The sequence below is a fragment of the Ruditapes philippinarum genome, unplaced genomic scaffold, assembly GCF_026571515.1.
Source record: "Ruditapes philippinarum isolate M1 unplaced genomic scaffold, ASM2657151v2 ctg14377_1_1_1_1, whole genome shotgun sequence".
Lineage (NCBI taxonomy): Eukaryota > Metazoa > Mollusca > Bivalvia > Venerida > Veneridae > Ruditapes > Ruditapes philippinarum.
Genome location: NW_026860136.1, coordinates 10,221 through 18,111, shown reverse-complemented (window position 1 = coordinate 18,111; position 7,891 = coordinate 10,221). Strand labels below are relative to the sequence as shown.

The window sequence follows — 7,891 nt, the reverse complement described above, 5'->3', positions numbered from 1 at the left end:
ATTGATTCTTTAAAGCTTAACTCTATTTGAAAAAAAAGAGAACATTCCAAAGAAATTGTTCATATGATATTTTTACATTGTGTACGTCACTCCGTGTTTCTGTTGAAAGGCCGAATATTTTGTTTTCTGAGTTTAAAAGTCTCATCTTTCGCATATCATTTTGATATTTTATTTTTTCGAAACTCTTCTTTTTATACGCCCGTGCCTATTGGCGTCTCGGTAGGTACGCCACTGTCTTGGCAATATTAATAATGTTAGGAAAATAATGATAGTGTTCTTGGTGATTATAATGTTAGTAAAATGATGATGTTCTTGGTGATAATAATGTTAGTAAAAACTGATGATGGTCTTGGTGATGATAATAATGTTATTCAAATGATGATGTTCTTGGTGATAATAATGTAAGTAAAAACTGATGATGGTCTTGGTGATAATAATGTAGGTAAAAATGATGACGTTCTTGGTGATAATAATGTAAGTAAAATAATGATGTTCTTGGTGATAATAATGTTAGTGAATATGATGATGGCGTTCATGATAATAATGTTAGTAAAATGATGATGGCGTTCATGATAATAATGTTAGTAAAAATGATGATGTTCTTGCTGATAATAATATCAGTAAAAATGATGATGTTCTTGGTGATAATAATATCAGTAAAAATAATGATGTTCTTGGTGATAATAATGTTAGTAAAATGATGGTGTTCTTGGTGATAATAATGTAAGTAAAAATGATGATGGCGTTCATGATAATAATGTTAGTAAAAATGATGATGTTCTTGGTGATAATAATGTTAGTAAAAAGGATGGTGTTCTTGGTGATAATAATGTTAGTAAAAATGATGATGGCGTTCATGATAATAATGTTAGTAAAAATGATGATGGTCTTGGTGATGATAAAAATGTTAGTAAAAATGATGATGGTCTTGGTGATATAAAAATGTTAGTAAAAATGATGATGGTCTTGGTGATAATAAAAATGTTAGTAAAAATGATGATGGTCTTGGTGATAATAAAAATGTTAGTAAAAATGATGATGGTCTTGGTGATGATAAAAATGTTAGTAAAAATGATGATGGTCTTGGTGATATAATAATTTTAGTAAAAATGATGATGGTCTTGGTGATGATAATAATGTTATTCAAATGATGATGGTCTTGGTGATAATAATGTTAGTAAAAACTGATGATGGTCTTGGTGATAATAATAATGTTAGTAAAAATGATGATGTTCTTGGTGATAATAATGTTATTAAAATGATGGTGTTCTTGGTGATATTAATGTTAGTAAAAATGATGATGGCGTTCATGATAATAATGGTAGTAAAATGATGATGTTTTTAATGATTATAATGATAAGATAAAATGATGATGGTGTTTATGATGATACTATTAGTATAAAATGATGATCGTGTTAGTGATGATTATAATGATTATCGATGGTAGTGGTCTAATGATAATTATGATAATGATAATAATTATAAGAAATGATGAATACGATGATGATTGTGGTGATGATGATGTAGATGATGGTTATGATAATTGTGATAATTGTGTAAGTGATGATAATGAATGATGATGGTTATGATAGTATTTATAATGATGATGGCGATGATGTTGGTTATAATAATGATGATTGGTGTAATGTTGATGATGATAGTATTGATTTTGATGGTATTGATGCTGATGATGGTAATGGTGGTTGTATTGAACATGACTATGGAGAAAAACTGTATTTTGTTTAAAACTTTATATTATATTTCATATTCACAGTGTGGCATGTTTCGATGCATTCCATATTAAAAAGTCTCACGCGCTTCTAAGAACCTACAGGTGAACAAAATGTTTGTAAACATATGGCGACAATTTCGTGACCAAGTATGATTATCTTTTTACGCATCTGAACATTTTAAAGATGCAATGAAGATGTGTCAGTAAAAAATAGAGTGTCTAGATAGAAAATTCTGATTGTTTTTAGACAAAAAAAACCCCAAAACAAACTAACATAAACCATAAGGAAGAAAAAAAAATCCTACTGGACAATCTGTCTACTTTTCATTTGATGGCATCTCAGCCATACAAAGTCTGAATGAAGGTGTAGTCATTGATACCAGGATGTCCCATTCCTGAGTATAAGAGCAAAGTGTTGAACTATCAAAGAATTATATTATATTGGGATGCTTCTACTGTGTAAGTATTATTTGTACATTAAATTATAGATTTCATATTTGTTTGATAATAATAATAATAATAATAATAATAATAATACAGGTAATGATGATTATGATGATGATGATAATGATGATGAAGAAAAATGTCCTGTTGATTAATCTTTATTGGTGTGTTTAAAGTCCTCATATCGCATTGGTCCACAACGGCACATTTTCCATAAGACTTTATACAATATTGACAAAGACAATAGAAAGGTATCATTGGATATTCTTTTAAAATATTTCTTTTTAAAAATGTTGATATACGTTCTAAGTGATTTCGTATAAGCGTGTATATGGTGAAAATATTATTTTGTTCTAGAATAACTTAGATATCAAGTTTCAAGTTTTATTGAATATATATTCCAGTTTGCATTACAATACAAAAACATGAGACAAATACATTTGTATAATAATAAATAATAATAAACAGTCACGTGAACATGTGAGGGCAACACTGTATGAATATTTTACATGTAAATATATATTTATTAGTTAAGACGTATCCATAATGACCTAATGTAATCTACAAGAAAAAGAAAGGGAAAAAAATAATCTTCCGAAATGAGTAATGCCTAACTGTGTCTGCTTGATTGTTATTGTTCGGTGTTTAATCTATTTTTGTCAATTATCTAATTGATGTATTTTTGACTGGTCAATTTTGGCCGTCAATGACACGCGTTTTGTGTTTGTGTAAATATCCGTGTTACCTGGTTACTGGGTCAGACAAATTGTGTCATAAAAATTGCAAGAAAATCATTCATGTTTAACGGATATTAGCACGAGGGCTAGACTTGTTTGTTTTGAGGAAAGTTGTGTTAATGCTATTTAAATAATCATATTTGTGCTTAGAAGAGAGAAATATTAGTCATAATGTGTAAATGATATAAACGGATCATGTACCAACTTTTTCCATAATTAGCTACATGTCTATGATTCTTTCGTGTTCTGTTTTCACAGGTTAAAGTAAACTAAACACTATCAACATAATTATTCACGATATAACCGCGGATTTAACTACTTTAATTACAATAAAAGACGTGGTGTGGACCAGTTCACTTTGCGATTGATTAATTTTTAATTGCAATATCATATAGATAACATTTACCTTGTATACATTTTTTTGTACAATAATACAATAATATTAATAATATTAATGAATGTGAAAGATTCAAGCTAAAAGCATTGATTGTTGCAGTTAGATGAAATAAATACAGAAATAAAATCAACTTTTGCAAATTTAAATAAAAGAAAACAAAATTATTAACTCTTATAAATAATGGTTTTAGCAAACAAATGTGGAGACTTTTTATCATCATATTGAGAACTTAATAAAAAATAATCTTAACACATCGGCTAACATATTATAAAAGTAATAACACATGTATAATAGCCGATATGACTGTTCAAAGCTCTTTACAAACACGCAAATGTGAAGGTATTACGACAGGTTTCCAACTCTTTCTTTAAGTATAACTTTTAAGTCGATGGTATTAATAGTGAATAAGTTTAAACAATTTTATTTGTAATATTTTCATTTACATAATAAAGAATATAAGTTTATTTTTATGGATTGAATAGGAATCTTAAAATCTCCAAGAAATGATCTAGCAAGGGTTTGTCAGATTGGTTGATTGGTTGCGGTACGATTATGGGATTAAGAACACATTTCTTTCTGTTTTAAGGAATGATTACGAGGAACACGTGTCTGATTAGCTATATTCAATAACCGATTTAAAGCCGAATTAAAACCAAGCCCGGTTTGTGATAAGGACCCGACTTGACGCTAGACGATGAAAGGACACGCAACTTTTATATACTTTGCGATAATTCTTCTACGTAAGTATCATTTTCTAATTTTGTAGTCCTAGCTTAGGGATCTGCTCCAGTCTGTAAAATATTGATAAATAATAAAATTATTTTCAATAAAGAAATAGATAGTTGTAAACATATAATACAAAAATGTCTAGATTGAACTAAGGAAAACAGATAATTTCAACAATTCTATATATATTCAAAATCAGCAATGAGGTTGATGTAACGATTAAATAACTCAATTCAACTTTTAATGGACTTTGGGAAACATACGGATTTAACAGTTATACATCAATCCTTTAATTGTAGCGTCAGAAACTACATTTTCTTTAATCTATGTTTTAAATTTCAGTGATCATAGACTCTTCCAGATCAGTAGAACACTACAGTTTGAGTTATAATTACTTCGATGAGATAGCTCAGTCTTACTGTGCTTCGAGATATTCTGAATGGGTGTTTGCAATTAGGAGAGATTGTGCTAATGCACCGACATGTCAGGATATGTGTGCAGCTGCTAAAAACTATTCTAGAAATTATCAATAATCAACGGAAGAGGTTAGAAATATAATATTATAAAATTCTGTTTTGAAGTTACCTGCAATTCGAAAATGCGGTAAAATGCAGATAAACATTTTTTTTTTCAAATTTTTTATGACGATGATGATGACTAATGATATCGATGGCTGACATTATAGAAATGACAATTGCAATGATGATGATGATGATGAGGATGTTAAGGTAGACCATGGCTAATGCATTACCTTCACTTTGAAGAGTATTCAAATAGGCTAGAATCACTTGCCAACTACATTGAAATTGAGAGGCGTGGGTTCAAACCCCAGAAGGGGTAACTTTTTTTTTCTTTTTTAACATCATTTATGTATCTCTCTGGTCCATTATTGAAGAAAAAAGGGTTTGATTTTAATTATATAATTTTTGTAGGTATTAATTTGCTAAATAATGCCAAAATTTATAGCAAATATGATAAAAGATATTTTCAAAATTTAATAAAATAAAAACTACACGGTAAAAGTATTTTATATTTCGCATGATCATACAATATACCTTTAAGAAAATTTAGGGAAATTTTGAAAACAGCCCCTCATTATGGTAAATTTTAGGGATATTTTGAATAAGACATTTTAGATAGGGAAATGGTAAAAGTTAGTGTTTAAAGTGGGTTGGGTAGGGTAACATTTTTATACATATTAAGAACATTTTGTTTAGAAACAAACATTTTGCTTGTGTAATTTGTTATCTGAATGTTATTATTTGTTTCTTAAAAATGAGCAATAGAAAAACATTTTATAATGATGATATTACAGATTATTTAAAGTTTCCTCATTTCTGAAAATAAGCCCTTCTAATGGCAAAGTCTTAGTCCAGAAATATATCCATAACTCATAAACCACACGGTAAATTTTATTTAAATTTTGCACACAGGTGACCTTGAGGACATATAACTGTCCCCTGTTGTCAATTTTACAGTTTCTTATGGTGCCCATTACCCATGGTCTACCTAAATACCATAAAAATAATTTTGATGATGATGATTGTGGTGGGCATTAAAATGATGTCTGCGGCAGTAATGATCATATGATAAAAATGGCAGTACTGATGATTATGGTTGTAGTGACGATGATAATGGTAATGGTGTTGAAGATGATAGGTTTGATTATGAAGATGATGTTTGTGGTTGATGATGACGATCTTGGCGATTGTGATTACGATGATGATAATAGTAATGCTAATGATACTAATAATTATGTTGCTGCTGATTACGATAATTATGACGAAGATAATGATAAAGAAATAGCAGATAATAGTTTTTAACAACTTCTTTATTTCCATAATATCTTCACAGAGTGACATGTTACGATGCATTGCACATGATAAAGATACATACCCCTCTAAAAGCAAACCCTGGAATTGAACAACCTGATTCTGGAAAAGTTAATCTAGGTTCAACAGGATACGGCTCTAGAGGATGTACATGGAGAGCAAATCACTGCGGACCTAACTACTGTTGCTGTAAAGCGTATTAATCAATTAATGCACGACACATTTAATAGACATTATTACATGTATTTACACAGAAGACATGTCTCGTGCGATAAATCTTATGGTTCACTTTTTAGTTGTTTTTTAAAATCAAAATTTAGATAGTAAAAGTTAAGCTTTTCACCCTTCACAACCAAATATAAACATCTTACTTTTGAATATAGGTAGAGTACACCCAAAATGTGTTACATAACCCCATTTGGCATGTTTTCCTTATTGCTAAAATGATGTCATTATGTCACACTGTATGGCAAAATACAACTGCATTATTAACTCAAAAATAAAGTGCTTCGGCGAGAGAAGGAGAGGCTTTTGAAATAAATTTACATCCCTTATTAATAGCATGAGCCATGGCAATGCGTTCATTCACTAAATCAGCGTCACTTCCTACAAGTGCATTAATAATATTTACCTGCTCCCTATTAGTATTTATTCTTAATAGCATTGCATACACACCGGTCTCTATCGACCTGTGTCGTACGACGTGACTAAGAATTTTCTACTGTTACATAGGTAACAGTACTTTTTAACACTATAAAATCTGGTCACGTGGTCTATTTTCTAAATAAAAAGAAATAAAATGGCCGCCATTTTTTCTCGATTCATTCTTATTTTCGATGTTCACCAAGATAGGACATCACTAGAGTAACTATGACATAAAATTTAGTTGTTTGCACCCTGGAGTGCTTTTCGCGTATAAAATATCGTTTTGTTAAATAGTCAAAAGTTAGCATCCGTTTTCAACTGAAGTAATTGCAATGTGAATAATTGTGTGTCAAAATGGAACATGCAGACGATTTAAGTATGCAACAAAGGATTATTTAACAATTTTAATCAGTGAAACGTTACAGATATGGTGGACAGACATAGGATATCATCGTTATTTTATCAAAAACCATGCGAATAATATTCTGGATACAGAAGGATCAGATTTCACAGATCATAACCGTATGAATGGGCTAGTCTTTTGTTTTCTAAATAAAACACAGCTTATTGTATGTTTATGACTAGTAGATATCATTACTTGCTTAAAGATTGAATCTCAAGTAGGCCTAAAGTACACTTAAAACTTAAAAGGTAAAGACAGTTTAGTTATTGTTACTCTTGGTTTATTTTTACAGTTAGATTGTGTTGACAATTTCAGATCATCATAGTATTTTTGTTCGGTGTAATAAAATAAATAACACATGGGTTTGTGAGTAACAGTAAAAATATAATCCCTCGTAAAAATACTGTTACCCTCGGCTACGTCTACGCCTCGGGTAACAGTATTTTCCTCGAGATCATATTTTTACTGTTACCCACAAACCCATGTGTTATTTATATAATAACATCGGACTATATTATTTTACCTGTACTTATGTTATTCTTATGCAAATATGGGAGGCCGAAAGAAACAACAACATGAGAAGGCAATTCATCGCCTCCGGAAAAGTTAAAATACTTTTAAGTCATATTACTGTTTGAAATTTAGATATACTCATGCAATGTAAATACGATTATAATTATGATGAAACCGTTCTAAATTGTTTTTATTGAGAATTAAATTGTTTAGTATTCATTCAAGTTTTTTCTATTAATACAGAATTTATTTTCATCGAGTGGTATGAAATATGACGATTTTCATAACACAAAATGATAATAAATCATACAGGTATTCATAGAAAAACGTGAATTTTCTGTTTATTATATACATTTTTATGCCCCCGGGCATATAGTGATTGAACCGTTCGTCCGTCTGTCCGTCTGTCCGTACGAGGTTAACCTAGAACGGCAAGTTGGATTTTTCTTAAGTTCTACATGT

The 7,891-nt window shown here is 29.9% G+C and overlaps 1 long non-coding RNA gene across 1 annotated transcript; it reads left to right on the top strand.

Annotated features, from left to right (window-relative positions):
• Positions 1-2,111: 2,111 nt before the first annotated feature.
• On the top strand, positions 2,112-4,977 carry LOC132759000 (uncharacterized). Its single transcript, XR_009629653.1, has 3 exons — positions 2,112-2,191; positions 3,897-4,050; positions 4,379-4,977. It is a non-coding gene; the product is annotated as an uncharacterized LOC132759000 (long non-coding RNA).
• The last annotated feature ends 2,914 nt before the right edge of the window (positions 4,978-7,891 follow it).